Source organism: Rhipicephalus sanguineus, chromosome 1 (genome assembly GCF_013339695.2).
Source record: "Rhipicephalus sanguineus isolate Rsan-2018 chromosome 1, BIME_Rsan_1.4, whole genome shotgun sequence".
NCBI classification, from domain to species: Eukaryota; Metazoa; Arthropoda; class Arachnida; order Ixodida; family Ixodidae; genus Rhipicephalus; species Rhipicephalus sanguineus.
The window spans coordinates 326,148,953-326,166,223 of NC_051176.1; positions in this window are offsets into that span (position 1 = coordinate 326,148,953).

Below are 17,271 nucleotides of genomic sequence, written 5' to 3' on the forward strand. Positions count from 1 at the left end.
ACTGCTCTTTTCAAACTTTCTGTACGTTATACCAACAAAGCATACTACACAATGATGTATAAGCTGTATGTTTACTTGGACTGCTACACTGCGAAAGGGAAGCAGCAATTTCAATCAAAGTGCTATTTTTCCCAACTTTGTGAAGATTTTGTCACAATGTTCCTGCTTCATTCGTTGTCGCAGTACTTTGTCATTTATGATAGCACTCATAAAGACCTCAATGTGAACATATTACTCGCAAAACAATTACATCTGTGTTTTCTAAAATAAAAGTCGTTACACATGCAGCATTTTGCGATGTTTGGTCATGGCTGTAACTAACGAACATTAAATAAGGATGAATAAACTATCATATTCATGAAAGCCCAGCGCCTTCGTATTGGGAAAAAATTTGTTTCGTTGTATTGGCTCGAATTTTATATAGATTATTTAGCGCGACGCTGTTTTACTTCTGTCCGCAAAGCTAGAAGCGCCCTCCGGGCAACACACATTTTTTTCCCCCAAAGCGCCTGAATAACTACTTCTGACATGTACTAGCGCGATTTCTTTTTTTCAGCATGGTCGAAAAATGAGCATGCCTAAGGCGGCGAAAGCTCTGCAGGACTAGCGATAAAGTTAGTACCAACCAACTTGATATGGAATGACCTATATCTACATAAACAGCTGCGTCTTTATGTGTGCTTCAACGATGTGCATGATAAGAAACCGATATCGTCCCGCGGATCGCGGGTGTAACCACATAAGGGTCCTACTTACCATCTGCATGTAGACCAGGCTAGCGTGCAATTCGAGGTGGACCTGCTCTTGCAGCCCCACGCGGCACCGGTCATGAAGGAAGTACCTGTTCTGGTTCGCCTGCTCGTTCAGGCTGTTTCCTGCAAGGCAAGCTGGAATCAACGAGTGGCCGCAGCCGAGCCGATTCTTACCTGCCCATGCAGAGGTAGCCGCCAGCGTGAGAAGCACGACTCGAAGCATGGTGGTGCGCCGCTGCTCCCCGGACGTCGAGTGGCCGCCGACAAGCGGCGTCGAGTGGCCGATAAGGGCCAAGGTGACACGGTGGCGCCATCAGAACCCTCGACAAGCCCCACGTGACAGGAGCTTTCAAATGCATAGCGACTCGACCTGTCACGTGAGATGCAACAAGAATGAAACAGCGTACAACAAATGCCGGTTTTTGAACCTACGGCCCTACGCTGTATAGGTACGAGATGATCACGGCATTTTTCGATGCTGTTGGCATTTTAACCCTTTCCCAAGTATCACTGACGAAACGCAGCAGAGCATGAATACATCTTTTTGGATAGGTGCGCGAGCACGGCGCAGTACATTTTGCAGGACCAGGTGCAGTCTTTTGCTTACAGAGAGTGTTGAGTTTATGTGGTGTTAGCGGGGCATCTGGCTAAGTATCCCGTTATCGGTAGCTTTTGCGCTTTATGAATGGTGCTGAACAGTTTGCTGTGCTGGCATGATGGCGTTGTGCTGGCTCCCTCGAGTATCGGGACTGTGCAGGAAGCCCCTAAACCTGATTTCTTTCAGGAAGCTTTTTCTGCATTCTTGCTTATGCACCTGATTTCGCTCGAGCTTTTTGTTTTATGTAACAAGCTTATCTTGCCTTCGGTATCCGGCAAATACCGTGCTAATAATATCCGGCAAACTCCGTATTCTACTTCCTTTTTTGTTCTAATTATGCTTCACAAACTGGATATTGGAAGCCATGGTGACTATATGAAAATTTTACACTGCAATGCGCAGTTCGCGAGGAATAAATACGATGTTTGTCTTTTGACGCATTTTCTTTTAAGCTTGATGTAAAATGTTACCAGAAACTCGGTACAAACATGGTGACGACGTGCTTCGCGTTCCCGGACATCAAACGTTCTTCTTAAGCACGCCTACACGTCGTGGTGAAGGCGTGCTGCAGCTGGTATCGAGTGATGCACGATGCTACCGGTATAACGCCACACTATGAAGTTCTAAGCGTGCAGCGTAAAAAAAAATATGCTTTCGCTGCTTTGTACTGCCCACCAAACGGAAACACCGACGCATTTTTTTTCTTTTCCTCGACAGGCTGCTAAGTTTCAACGACGTACACCTCGCGCTAGGTGGTGACTTCTAGAGCACTGCACGGGCCGCGATTCTCAGCCCGGGCCCGGCCCGAGCCCGGCACTCGTACAAGTTTACCCGCCCGAACCCCGCCCGGTGACTCAAAAGCGAGACCCGAGCCCGGCCCGAACCCGAGAAAAAATTTCACCTACCCGGCCCGGCACGGCCTGAGCGCAGATCGGGCCCGATAGGAGCCCGAGCCAATAATCTAGGTGGTGTTGCCCGAACATTGAATCGACAGCAAGGCGTTTTAAGTGTAAAATATCTGCGTTTTGTTGGCGCATGCTACGCTAACAATTATGCTTTCATCTTCGGTAATTCCTCCTAGAAAAGGGCCTCATTGTGGTAACAGTTGACCGGACATACTGGGTACGATAAACTGTTGTTTGGCAGCGGTATGATGTGCATGTTTTTTTTCTACAAATACAATGGGAATCATCAAGAGCGTTTGGTAAGAGATATTTAGTAAGAAAAAAAGTCACAGTTTCGCCGGAAGGGCGAAGCAATGAATGCGATAGCAAGAAAAGCGGCCCGTGACGGACGCGCTGCGACTACCGTGCGTCCATCACTACCCGGCAGCTACTAGACAGTTTTAATTTCACGTACGTAGGGACTTCTCATACGCAAACATGAAAAGTACACGTACGTTACGTGCACGACATCTGAAACGGTTTTAGCTACACGCACGCAACGCGCGGTGAGAGCTACCACGTAACTCGATCTGCTGAGAACCATGAACACTGCGGTAGTTTGTTCGAGCGCCCGCGCGAGCAGACAGCGAAGGGCAAGGTTCTCGCTGCGCAAATATAAGAAGCGAGAGAGCTGGCCGACGCCTTTAAGTGCGCCCGCGCGCTCCTAGCGCCATCTCGCTGGTAATGAAGAAACGCTTATAAGCGCCTCCGTCTCGGAGGACTGCAAACGGTAAAGGGTGTGTATATAACGCTCGCCGTTAGCTGCCAGATGGATGTACGTTTTGTGGAGTAGTGCTTAGCGCACCGCGCTGCGAATTCAGAGGTCGCTGGTTCGATTCCGCGCTTCGGAAGCATTTTTCTGATTTATTTTTCTTTGGGATATTGATGTATATATACATACTTATACATATACGCAGCATGACGACGGCGACGGCAAAAATCAGCCGAGACTGTCCATATAATTGCTATCGCAATAAAAGTGATTTGCAGCATGGCTTCCGTTTCAGTAGGTATTGCAATAAAAAATTGGCCGCGTATCTGCGTGCTTCGCTGCAAATGTCGTTTAAAGACGACAGAAGAGGCGCTGCGTGAGATATGGACGCCATCTGGCAATACGTCGGCAAACATGAGTGCTGTGTTGCGGGCTGGTAGTCCCGGCGCAGTAGCAGGCGAAGACCGGCGGTGACCAACGCGACCGGCGGGGACGCCAGCGAGCCCGAACACGCGATTTGGCGCGAAGCCCTGAAGCAGAAGGAACGTCCGCACTCAACGAGTACTCTCCACACACTCTTTTCTTTACACGTCGCCTGGGTAAAACAGGAATGCCAGAGCGGCGCCCCATGGCATTCGTACAATGCAATACAGAACCGAAACCGAAACACAACAATGAGCTCGTGCAGAGGGCACGGAGGAAGGCAAGTTTCAGCGCAGTCGCATTTTCAGCGCAGCTTAAGAAACTAGGGTCTTTAGAATTACGTATGTATGCATTTTCTATTAAAGGAAGACACCACCTAATACTTACCTAGTGATGTTGAGCCTCAGATATGCGTGATATTTACTTTTTGATCGACAACGTTCACAAGTATGAACAGCCGTACCAGTTCAAGATGGCTGGCTTTTGGGCAAGTGGTTCAACTTTGGCCGAGTGGCTGAATCGAGTGACGTGCCGACAAACAGAAAGAGAGACTGACCAAAATTTCTCCGTTTAAGTATCCCAAGAAAGACTATCGTCTTTAAAACAGAGGAGAGAAAGAGCAGAACGCATTCTTCGTTTTTATTGCGCTCTCTATTGAAATTCAAAGCATGCCCCACCGTCAAACCCAATCGTGTATCATTTTAGATATGTAGCCCTTGTCTTCAGCATAGTAGCATCTTTCCACGGCAAGATAAATACAGGAAGGAAAAAAGCCAAATTTATTACCTTTGTTGCAGATACTCTAACCACTAAGTCGCGCAAGGCTGGGTGACAGCAGAGGTGCTGGGCACCTAGCTGGTCCTTGCACGGCTAAGCTTTTACCCTCTCATGTCTCTCTTTACCACCCCTTGCTCTTCTACCATATACTATACATGCCTATGCTTTCTCTCTCTTTTAGATGCGAAGTAGCTTTTGCGCTGGGCTGTGTCCGTAGTTACACTGGCGACCGTCCGCTTTCTACCACCTAGCATAGCCATCTGAGCGCGCGCTCCCGCCAAGGAGAAATCTTGTTCCTCTTGTTCTTCGACCGCCTTGATGATGATACGTGCAGACCACTTTAGGGGCCCGGGCTGCTGTATGCTGTCCTAGCTTGGCATAACGCAGACAAAACCATGTGTGCTGGCACGCGCTAGCGCGTTCGGGCCTGTGTAAGGGGCTGGGTAAGACGCTGTGGCCTCTCCCCCTTACACTCTCTCAGCAATCACGTGATGGCGTCGGGGAACGAGATTCTGCAGACGCGCGATGAGCCCGCGTGGCGTGCTCCAACAAGAGTTCGGGACGAGTAACAGCAACGCAACCACAGTGAATTCATGGTGTTCTCCACTTGCAAGGACGCGTTAACATCGCGCAAGGTGCCCGTCATGAACGGATGTAAGTCGACCCATGCGCTGCTTCGCATCCCCACATGGTTCCCTTTAGTGGGAGACGGTGTAATGTTTTTCTATCTTTTTTTCTGTCTGTTTATTTCTATCTCTTTCTCTCTCTCTGTCTATTTCCCCCTCCCTCTATCCTTCTTTGTAGTCGTTCTCTCGCCTTCTATTCTTTTCTCTCTTCTTTCCCTTTTTTTCCCTTTGCTCTCTCTTCTCTCTTTGTACTCGTTTTCCCGTCCTCCTTTCCCTCCTCCGCAGCCTCACTTGTCTCTTCCATCACTTGCTAACTATACTATACTATACTGTACTTACGGTACTATACTATATTATACTATACTATACTATACTATACTATACTATACTATACTATACTATACTATACTGTACTATACTATACTATACTATACTATACTATACTATACTACACAAAGCTATGCTATGTTGTGCTAGCGTGCCTCGATAGCCGAGTGGTTAGGACGCTCTCCTGCGGATCGTGAGTATGCGGGTTCGAATCCTTCTCGCTTTCCTTCTCTCTCTCTGCACTGGTTCTCTCGCCCATCAGATTTCTTCCGCCCCACGCCGGACAAATCGGCACGCGTGTTCTGGGAGCGAAGCAGAAGAAGACGAAGAAGAGAGTGCGTGCCGGTTCATGATGATGATGATAACTTTCTTTATACTGCACATGGCAAACGTCAAGCATAACAGCTCTGCTGTAAAACTACCGCGTGTTTAAAGTCAAGCTTTATGGTTTTGTTAAACTTAAGCACTTGGAAGAACGTGCAAACCACCTTTGCAGATAAGTTATGCATCCAGGGGGGCACAAAGTGAGCCAGTAATTATCGCTGTCAGCCGCCCAATTAAGTAAGATAAAATAATTGACTTTTTTAATGAGTGCAGCAAGCGGGCGTGTTTGTATCGAAAACTTGGAGGCAGTCGCTTTTCTACACAGTTGCATTTGGTAGAATTCTTCTAGCATGTCTGTGCCCCGAGATATCCCGCTGCAAAGTTTAATTGCGGTTTTGCATGATTACGCATGCAAGACGGTGAGGATCAGCGCAATGTTCCTCCCTCATGTGACGAGCAGTCAATGCTTGCTATCGCCAGCCGGTAGCAAAAGGGTACCGTTATCATCTTTGCCTATGCCTTCGACCAGTTGTCATATTAAACGCCGCACGCAACTGCAACAGCACATCGGGGAGGAGCTTTCCGCCAGTGCTCACTGTATTGCATGCGTAATCAAGCAAAGCGTAATTAAACTTTGCAGCCGGATATCTCGGGATAGAGACATGCTACAAGAATTCTTCCAAGTGGAAATGTGGGGAAACGCGACTGCCTCCAGCTTTTCAATACAAACATGCCCGTTTGCTGCACCCATTAAAAATTTAATTTTTTTATTTTAGTTAATTGGGAGGCTGACAGCGATAATTATTGTCTCACTTTGTGTCCCCCCGGATAGAAAACTTATCTGCTAAGGTGGTTTTCACACACCTCCCAGTGCTGAATTTTAACAAAACCAGAAAGCTTAAAGGGGTGGTGCCATCAAATTTCGAGGCTATAACAAGCCTGTTATGGGTTTCCTCTGTATGCAAGGACATTCCACACGAAGGGTCGGACACAGCAAACGTTTAGAATATATTTTAATTCGCTGCCAAAGTGTACCTAAATGCCCATTCTCCCGATCGAAACCCATCGCTAGCGCGCCAACACTGACGTAGATCTGCAGGATAGGCAACGAAAGTTATAGTGACGTCACACCAAATCTACTGTATTAACGTGAGTGACCTCCGGACCTCCGCCACTTCCGCAACGTACGTACCGGCTGTAGTGAACTAGAATACATTCTAGTTCACTATAGTACCGGCAAAGCATCGGTTGCTACATCACTCGCCGAGTTTCAAACGCTTCCTGGCTATGTGCGTCACAGCCTTGTGTGGTCACGTGACCACGCCTCCTACACTTTTACGTCACTGCCCAACCTCGGCGCCCAGAAACCGAAACCGAAAGCTGTCCACATCAAAAGGCAATATTAAATTATTTAGCGAGAATACATAAATCTTGGTGTGTGCATCATGCTTCCTGAAGCTATAGGAAACACCTACAGCAAAGAACACGCAAGCCACAAATTCGGTGGCACCACCCCTTTAACTTTGAATACCCCGTATAACGAACTCCGTGCACCACGCGTACTTTTCGAAATACGTATAAACAGCCGAAAAGACGAAAGAAACTGTTTGTTATAGCATTATTTCCGTATATCGCACCACCGCTAGTATATACAGTCCATAGGGCCGAATAACTTTTATCTTTATTTCTTGTTTGCTGCGTTTCTTGTTTGCTTTTAATTCTATTTTTTTAACACGAAAGTGTTTTATGCCGGGGTCCACCACTGCTCCACTGACGCATTTCCGTCACGGATATGACGTTGTAAAATATAAAGACTAACATTTGGCAAAGAAAAAACTATAAGAAAAAGTTCCACCGCCGGGAGTCGAACTTACGACCTCTCGATCGCCAGTGCGCAGCGCGAAACGACTCCGCCGCAGACGGCATGTTCTCTGTTATGCTAACGGCGAGCTATTTATGTACGCCATTTGCCGGTGGCGGTACTCAGAGATCGGCGGTACAGCGTGTTTTCGTTATCACTAGCGAGATGGCGCGAATGGCTCGAAGAGCGCGCTTTAAAAGTCGTCCCCCACGCGGATTAGCGCGCGCCTCGACAGGGCGTGGTCGCTCGTGCGGGCGCTTATCTCGTGATCTCGGTGTTATGTACGTCTTGCGCTCTGCCTGCAAGTTTCCGTTGAGAGCACGAAGGTCACCTCGCTCAGTGCAACGGCCGCTTTTGCGAAAGGAGCGCGCTGCTCACACAGAAATAAGTTACAACTGTGACAGTTCGCGCTCATCCTGTGTATGTTCGTTCCGCGCGTCCTTTCTGCTTGAGCAGCGCATTGCAAGTTTTGAGTGGCTTGCCGTTCTTCGCGTAACATTACAATTTGATGCTGTAGCATTCATTCCTTCGCGCCTGGGACGAAAGAATGCACAACAAAACGCCCAACTACGTCTGTGAAGACACGTTTCACTTTCGTGTTATACCGATTCCTATGATAGAGGGATCAGCCATGTTTTTTTTACTCACTACCCCTTGTAATGCCGTTGGCCTTGAGGGTAAATGAAAATGAAGTGAAATAGGTCTTTTGTGGCATAGTTTACAGTTCATTTCTTCACATATTATTATGCGAAAAGTCAAATTATGAAGAGATTCCGGCTGTAAGCACGCCATGCTCTGTAGGAGAAGATATCGTGCCGCGCTACAGTTTAATTGAACTGCTTGCGCTAGCCGCAGCGGAGCACGAAACCCGCCTTGCAAATTGTGAAGGCGTCGGCAGTCGTAGTTCTCAGACTTCCACCACTGGAGCAAATTTCGGACGTATCTGCGGACTTCTGCAGAATAAACACAGTTGTCCAGATCGTCGCTTGATTTCTCTTGTTTCCGAACGTCGTGCCACTCTTCAATATGATCTACAAATCTCCTCGTTGAGGGCTTCTCCTTGCAGGTTTCAGCAGTGTATGTAATGCACGGTTTATACTGTGCTGTTTTTTTTGTTGTTGTTTTATGGTGTATGCCTTGCTGACGATGTGGTACCGGTAGACGTTAGCTACTGCACTACGCAGATAGGACTGGCAGGAGGTGGACGAAGAGATTTCAATCTTTTTTCGGAGTTCCAGTTTGGTAACGGCGCTAATAAGCTTCTCAGCGCTTACTCATTGTATGCATATGGTTCGAGGTAAGGGGACATCATCCGGCACGGAACTCGTTACTGTCTTTTTTCAAGCCAATATCGTCAAGTGAATATGGTTTGCCCCACACATTGTTTATTGGACCTATGCTATTCCTGCACATTCCAACGCTGTTGCGGAAGTATCGCGCAGCTCTCGCACCATATAGCGGAACACGACGAAAGCTCAGACGTTAGCGATGTGGGCACACAAAGCAGGCTCCATGTCCATTTCCATATGTGATTACAGCGCTCGTCTTCGTTGGTATCTTAATTTGTCCCGTGACTTCCCTTGCGCTGTAATCACAATTTGAAATGGAATACCAACTAGCCCGTACTCAGACTTTGCATGTCCACGTCGCGTCACATGACCACTGGGAGCCGTGACGTGGCCACTAAAAAAGAACGTGTCTTTATAATGATTCTATGTAACGAGACTCCGCGCAGATCTTTCGTTTTAGTGGAATTCAGGAACTTTCAAGAGCGTTGCCTTGCTTTGGAGCTCTGTGATCGTGCTTCCGATGATAAGTTATAGATATAACTTTATTATATAACTCTATGACATTTATGGCTGCGATTACAAATTAACATTTCGGATATAAAATAAAAGCGAATGCAATTAATAAAGCACAGAACAGTGAGATGTTAACTCTATAAGCGCCTGGTCCACTTACTTTTAGCTCGCCAGTTTGAGATAAAGCAAAATAACTTCAGTACTTGTCTCTCATAAAACTCCAAATAGTTTGCCCCACATAAAAGAAAGTCTCTTTTTCGAGATTCAATATGTGTAACATATATGTATGCACAACGTATGTGGAACTAAATCTTAAGAACTGAGCAAAGTCCAAGCCCGGCCCGACCCGAGCCCGGCCCAGGCCCGCCGTGAAAACTACTTTAACCGGGCTGGCCCGGCGCACGGACCGGGCCGGTCCCGGGTTTTCGGGTAGTAACTAAAGCCCAGAAAGCAATGTGTTGCTATGATACCAGAACAATCTACTCTGAAAGAAATAACTCAAGGAGTACCCCAAGGTTGCATACTAGGGCCCACACTGTTATATATCTATATCAATGATATAACGAACATTTATAATGATGCTAACTTTATAGTTTATGCAGATGCATTTTCATGAGATCAAACAATATCTCTAACACCGCACTAAAACACTTGGCCGAATGAAGCTCTGACTAAAACTGAATACAGCAAAAACTTTTCACGGCACCGCAACGACATGTTTTCAAAGATTTCAGATTGGATCTGATGGCATAGAACTTGCATCAAATGTCAAAACCTTCGGAGTTGTTTTTAATAATCATCTTACTTGGAACGTTCATGCAGGCCATATCGCCACACGTTTAGCCAAGGCTTGCGGGGTGCTCTGCGCTATACTTTACCGCGTAGCGTTAAACGCATGATTTATAGCACCCTATTTTCCCCTCATTTAACGCACTGCCACTTACTATGGGGTGACACTACAAACGCCAACTTACATAGGTTGAGTGTGCTTCAGAAGAAAAGCAGTTGGTCACATAGCAAATGCTCAGTGTGACGCCCATACTCGAGAGCTATTTTCAGCCCTTAAAGGGGCCCTGCAACACTTTTTGAGCAGGGTCGAAAAACGCTGCCAATCGGTAGTCGAGGCTCCCGAGAACACGCGAGTCAAATATAGCGAAGCGAGCGGCCTGGAATTTACAATAAATTCTCAAAGTCAGCTGAAAATCGCTCCCTCTTCTCTCGACAAATGATGTATTAGTCCGCAACATATGACGCGATTGTCGGCAGTTCCAACATTGGCTGATGTTATAATCACGATAACACCCTCATTATTACCTTCGTTGTTAATTTTCAGTTCAATATGTAGATAATATGTATGGTTATATTGTGTTATGCCGTTAACACACCGAACAAACATTAATATTAGCACTTCCGGTCTCACCCACAGCTCGTCTGCTCGTAGTTGCGTGGTTGCGTTTTCTTCACCATGCGCAGTGCCGAAATCGTGACTATTTCTGTGCTTTTGACCATCGCCGGTTGCCGTTGAGAGTGGCAGCCGTACGGGTGTTGCCTCGTCAGCTGGAAACTGCATCGTCGGCACGTTCTCACGACCGACCGAGGCAGCGGTGCTGCATTTCTCCGATAACAATGCTGGCGCCGGCTAGTTTAGGATACCGGTGTTCGCTGTATGGTGAGAGTCCCGTTCGCTGTCTGTTCAATATGTCATCGAGCCCTACCTCGGCGTATCCTCCCCGCAGTCTCACGTTCCCGAGAAACCGCGACACAGCAACCAAGCAGACTCGTATTTTCACGGTAGCTGCAGACAGCCGGGGGATGGGTCCGCGCCGGCCCGATGCCCCACGATCCTTTCTTCTAGCCTTTAGTTCTTTGTTGTCAGCCCGCACTCACTGTGCGCCCGCACTCGAAGAGCAAACATCATCGAAGTACCGCCACTGGGAGAAGGGTGCACGCAGCTTTGCCGTGTTGAATACGATTCAAGCGCGAGCAATGCGACGAGGCGGTGTATCGGAGTGTGGGTCGAAACCCATCTCAGCTGTCATTCGTTCCAAACGCGCACGCAGGTTTGCGTCCATGGTTGGCAGAGCGATGAAAACACTACGGCAGTTCGAGGTGCACACCCAACATTACCAAACCGCGACTCGCAGTTTTCAAGCACGCGCAATACACGGTGCGATGGGCTCCGCTCGACGATGACCACGCAAGCCGACCGGAAGTGGCGCCACAGACCACGTGGTTGCGCCGAGACGCCAGAGAGAAAAAAATGAAGAAAAAAAATGCCGCCGACGCTGATGTAACTCTTCGGCGCCTCCTCGCACCTCCGCCCTCCCTCCCTTCACGCCCCGCGCAGCTTTCCGCGCGCTCGCGGCGTTGAGTGGAGGGGGAAAGCTGCGGAACGTGATCTCCATAATTTGGTAACACCACTTAGACTTGACGGATTCAAAAAATTTTTGCGGCATATGACTCGTGAAGAGTCATACGTCAATAATGAGACTATTCCAATATAACTAAGAAAGGTGTTGCAGGGCCCCTTTAAGATATTCCCGCTTGAGAATTTCTATAATCTTCACCTTGCTCTAAAATGCAAAAAGTACTTCCGATACACCAACCATACTTTTTTTTTGTTGTTATACAACCTGGCTATACCCAAAGCTATCTCATAAGCGATAGAGACAAATGGCTCATACCTTTTTTCGAACTATGGAATGAGCAGCCTGTCATACCGTGTGCCATGCCTGCTCAATAAATTTGAAAGAAATGGCATTCACATAGAAAAAGCTTCAAGAAGTGCAATAAAGCGGTATGTGGTTCACCACTTGTCTTCAAACCAGTAGAGTGTGTAACGCTTTCTTAATAAAATGTTTTGGCTGTTACATATTACGTTCTAAACCTTTCAGTTCTGTTTTGAAGTTAAATTATACATATACTTTATTTTTCCATCGGCGTAGTTATGTTGTTCATATATGAATGTATTATAGGCTTTATAGCATATGCATTTTTTGCATGTCTCCATTTGTGTGAAATGATCTGTGCATTTTCTTTGTAGGAATACTGTACACTATTTTCGCTTTCAGTGATGCGCTGTTTCACATCCTTAACATATGGTTGTTCAAACAAACCGAGTATTTCATAATTGTCATATAATAATTTCGATGTATTTCTTTGCTTTTATTGACTACTACTGCTGTTGTCTTTTCTTTTCTGTAGTAATGTCCAAGAGCTACACATGCGAACTAGAAATGTTTACCTGTGCATAGTATGTTGTTTTGGCTCTCAAGGATTGGGGCAAGGACCAATTGTCAAGCTGCTAGATAGCAGCTTTTTGTTCTTGTCCTTGTGTTCGTTTTGTTGCTGACGCGGATGCTGATGCTGTGATGAATGTCAAATAAACTGATTATTTGATTGATTGATTGATTTGATTTGCTAGGATTCTAGATTTTAGAGGAGGAGATAGCGGGATGGCCCGTTCTTCTGCAGCAGGCATTTCCAAGCGCTAATCCTCCCATTTATTTCGTCATTGCCTAGATCTCTCTACACTGACCGTTTTTGGTTGAACAGCGGGATCACACACACTGTTTTACACATCAGGTACAACGCTGTAGGCGCTAGCGACACTTCTTTCAGTACATGCGTTCGCATTAAGAAATGCGAACGAAATGCCACCTAGAAATGTTTTTTTCTTTTCGTTCTTAGGCTTAGTATTACAGGAGTACTGACACAAAATATTTTGCATCTTGTTTTTTCTGTTGCAATAAGTAGCTAATGACCCACTTATCACGGCTGGAGACCTCGTCGGCGCGCGATGGTTAATTTATTAGAGACGCTTTTGTAGCGCCCAGTCGCAGTTTCGGCTTCAAAGAGAGCCGACTGAGGCGGCAGCACCCAGAATGGTAACATAGCTGGCTACGTGAGCACCGCGCGGACAACTCTCTTCAGCGAAGTTCCCCTGGGTGCCGCTATAGGGGTATTCAGACGGGGGAGGAATGCTCGGGGGAGACGGGGGGGTTGCGTATCACGTGACCGCGACGTCACGGATTAGCGAGTGGACGTGACCCCCCCCGCGCCTCCTCGGAGGAGACGGGGACGTTTTCCCCGAAAGGACAAACGATCCCCATGCGGTGGGGGATGTGGCGGAATTTCGGGCTCTTGTTTGGCCACATTGTTGCACTTGCTCCTGCAGAGAGCGGCAGTGGGTGTCCAGTCTGCAGCTGGATGGTCGTCTGCAGCTCGTCAAACGGGTGGTGCAAGCCACCAGAGTAGTCTAGTAACACTGGTCTCCCCCTCCGTTTGCCTCGTCCGTGTGAGTGGGGGGCATTTGTGGAGACTTCTCCTCGCGAGCTGACGTCACTAGGCTCCGCCTTTACCCCCCGAGCATTTCTCCCCCGTCTGAATACCCCTTATAGTGTCCTCTGGGATGTTGCAAATATGCGTGACCCCCGAAAAATGCCCTGCCGAGGCAAGGACGTCAGTCTTTTTACTCTCGTACAACTCTGCCTCCTCTTTCCGTTGTAAAGGTCCTCTAGGAGAGAGCACTCATAAAGGGGTATTCAGACGGGGGAGTAATGCTCGGGGGAGACGGGGGGATTGCGGATCACGTGACCGCGACGTCACGGATTAGCGAGTGGGCGTGACCCCCCCGCGGCTCCTCGGAGGAGACGGGGACCTTTTCCTCGAAAGGACAAACGATCCCCCGGCGGTGGGGGATGTGGCGGAATTTTGGGCTCTTGTTTGGCCACATTGTTGCACTTGCTCCTGCAGAGAGCGGCAGTGGGTGTCCAGTCTGCAGTTGGGGTAGAGTGACCTAGAATAGGGGGAGTGTCCAAAGCGCCGGCTCCCGCGTGGGCCTTCTGCGGTGAACTACCGCGCCGCGCCGCTGATGCGCCGGACCCGTGGGCTTTCCGCTCTCGGGAAGCGCGCGGAAAGCGAGGGGCGTCTGCTACGCGCTGTAGTTTTCTGCGCCGAGTTTCCACACAGGGCATTTGAAATCTACTTAACCTTTTTAATGCGGTGCGGAATGGTGCTTATCTATCATTAAGCATTGTGTTAATGCTGGGGCAACAACAGAATGGAAAAAATCATGTGTCAAGCGGCGTCAGCGTGGCCTAGTTCCTGTCACAGAGTTCGAGAACGTTGGTGTGTGCGTAAAACGAGCAAAACGAACACGCACAAGCAAAGAACGAAAAAAAAAACTTATTCACACGAGTAATCGGGCAATAGCATCACGCATGCAAGAATTAAGAGTAATAAAAAAGTCAATTACACGCGCAGTCAGTTGAAATACTTACGCGCAGTTGACCGCTTCACACTACGAGCTTTTCACTCAGGGTCGCCAGTGGTTTGCTAGCCATCTGCACACCGCTTTATTCGACAATTAATTAGCCTCCACTGGCACTCAGAGCACACCGGGAAAGGGAAACAAAAAAAAGAGAGTAGAGACGGCCATATGACCGCAACGCTGTTGGCTTATTGGTGCTTCTGAGCTAGCGCACAACAAGGCTCACCGTGCACAAACATTTTTGCCCGCAGACGAGTGTAATCAAAAGACAAAAGACGCGAGCACGCCTCTTTTGTCCCGCAGGCGCATGTAATCAGATGCTCTGAGCTGAGAATCACGTTTGTTTTCGGGCGATCGCTTGTTACATGAAGTGACGCATACACGATGTTGCACTGTTATCGTTTCATTTACTTTGGTTTGTCTTGTTTTTTTTAAGGCTAAAGCCTTAGATGCCTCATCAAACACGAAAATTGACCGTCGGCGTCCCACGTCGCCAACACGAGTGATGCGCGAAATCATCACGCGATGACGTCACCATGACGTCACAGATTGACAAAACCTGTGACGTCACCATGACGTCATTTAACGTGACGTCTTAGGATGACGCCAGCACATGACATGGTCGCTTTGCATTGCCTCCGTGATTAGTCGCCGATCACGGAGGCAATGTAAAAGCAGGCAAGGTGCAGAAAGCTTGCAATGCCTTCGATCCTGTGGGCACTCTGAAACCATGCTCCCTCTCCCGAACCAAGCTTCGGGAGAGGGAGGACCAATGCACTGACTGAAGAAACAGAAGAAGATGGCATTCGTTTTCGAGACGTCTCAGGCGAATGCGTAAAAGGGACCCTGCTTTGTTTTCATGTATTTTGGCATACATTTTACCTAGGCGGTCAGTTGTTCAAAATGTATGAGTAAGTCTTACGTGTTGACATCGATATTAGTGACGACCACGTTTTTATCACCAGACGGAGACAAATCGCCAGACCACACATCGCCAGAATTATTTCTGGCCGGAGAAAACGGGGTTGCGCGCCACACGCCATATTATTATTATTGTTAGTCGTTACGCAAATGGCAAGCATGTCAAGTTAGTGATGCCATGACCTATCGGTCATGTTGGGCATACATTAGTGCCCCTCCATGCAAATTTTCGTGTATATCAAGTGAATGAGACGCGAGTTACGCGTGTAATTTTTTGCTTTCGGTACCGCGGCCACGCCGACGGACACATGCGGCTTCGCATGAAAAGGCTTGAAATAACAGAGCGCGGGAGGCAGCCTTGTAAAACAAATCGAACGCACAAAATAAAAGAAAGGATATCAAGGGTGCAAACGCGTTAGCAAGAGCCACCCATTTACTACGTGCATATCTGCTACGTTCTCGTGGTTATTTGCATTTTATTCTCTCCTGCAGGAAGTTTACGTTCGTCATTCCACACCAAAGGAAATTAAGCGCCTTCTCTCACGATGAAGTGCGCGCTGAATGCGGTCCTCAAACAGCTGCGTAAGTGTAGACCACAGAGGTGACGAACCAGCTGAAAGAAAATATACAAAATCCCCGTTTGTCAACGTCCAAACGCATTCTCTGTGCGATGAGTCGCTGCAGTATTATGTTGCAGTGGCGCAGTATTAAATATTGCACGAATTCCCGCAATTTTAGCTAATAGCGGCCAAAATATCAGGCGCGGAGCAGACGCTCGCCGCTTTGGCGCGGCTTCCGCCGCGGAGAAAGTCCACGGGTCCGGCACGGCAGCGCCGTGGCGCGGGAGTTCACCGCAAAAGGCCCTCGCTCCTCCCATGTATTCGCGCGGCGCTTTGGACACTCCCCCTATTCTAGGTCACTCTAGTTGGGGTCATCTGTAGCTGGGGTCATCGTCGTCAGCAGCTGGTGAAGCGGGCGGTACAAGCCACAGGAGTAGTCTGGTAACACTGGTCTCCCCCTCCGTTCGCCCCGTCCGTGTGAGTAGGAGGCATTTGTAGAGACTTCTCCTCGCGAGCTGACGTCACTAGGCTTCGCCTTCATCCCCCGAGCATTTCTCCCCCGTCTGAATACCCAGCCAACACAAACTCGTGACGCAGGTGGCTGTCGAATTGTTTACATCAAAACCAAAGGCACGTTTCGTGTGCAGTGGCGCGACACGCACATTAAAGGCACACTAAAACCAAATAACAATTTATGTCAGAGTGAAAGCTCAATGTATCACAACTTCTAAAACGGCAATATTATCAACGGCAGTGCCCTACTTACCGAGAAATTAAGCTAAATGTATCATATGATGAGCGCCACCAGTGGGATATTTTCGAAGTGATCCCGATGACGTATGAGAGTCTGACTACACTAAATCACTAGTAATCCAACTACCACCAATAAAAAAAGAACCTTCCGTGCATCAAAAGACGTAACAATATGCTGTTTGTTCGTTTCCGTTTCATTCTTGGAAAAAAGAACCTCTGTGGCGTTCCCATGGGGAACGGCGCGCGTCGTTCAAAGGTTCCGTTTTCGCCGAACTGCGCTTCGCCCGACGCCCTGCTTCGCTCAGGCGGTCACGTCTTAGTGGTAAATTCGGGATCGCGTACTGCCGCGGCGTACAGCCCAGCGTCGCTAGCCAATGTCTCGTTGTCAAGTTCTCCGTCCACATCCATTGCGGCGATTGCGGCAAGCTTCGATGGCCGCTGTTGCTGCTGTGGGTCCCGCTACTTTCGCTCTGCTGCTACAAGTGTCGGCGGCCGCGCAGTAAAGGCGGGCAACGTTGGGCACGGCAGCAGTGACGTATTAAAGTCTGCTTTCAGGCGGGTGATTTGAAGTGCGCTAAGGCGATGCAGACCACTAAAACGTGATTTTATTTGCAAATAA